Genomic DNA, 504 nt, shown 5'->3' on the forward strand with positions numbered 1-504 from the left:
ACCCAGGCGACAAAGAGAAACTCTGTCTCAAAAAAAAAAAAAAAAAAAGAAAGAAAGAAAAGAAAAAGAAAAAGAAAGTTTATGAAGCAGATATAATGTATGGCCTGGGCAACCTTAGGAGGCAGTTTGTAAGTGTGAAGCAATTAACATGTAATTAATTATTAATCGCATGTTGTAGATTTCAAGGAATTCATGGGAGAGAGGAAGAATCTAGTCAAATATCTGGCCTTAGCTAGAATGTTTAGGGGGAGGATGGGAGAGAGACAGAGAGAGGGAGAGAGAGGTACCCAAGCAGGAAGAATATTAATGACAGGCTTGTGGTGGAACGTGGCACGGCCTACATCGGTTTGAGGGGAATGGAGGGTTCTCATATTTGGGAGCAACAGAAAACAAAATTAGAAAAGCTTATTGAAGAAAGGCCTAACCAGGCAGGCAAACATGTTTATCCTTGTTGCAGATGGCCCTAGAGCACCACTGTCGGTTTTTAAGCATAAGCAGGGAAAA

The sequence above is a fragment of the Propithecus coquereli genome, unplaced genomic scaffold (assembly GCF_000956105.1).
Source record: "Propithecus coquereli isolate 6110/MARCELLA unplaced genomic scaffold, Pcoq_1.0 Scaffold355, whole genome shotgun sequence".
In the NCBI taxonomy this organism is placed as follows: Eukaryota; Metazoa; Chordata; class Mammalia; order Primates; family Indriidae; genus Propithecus; species Propithecus coquereli.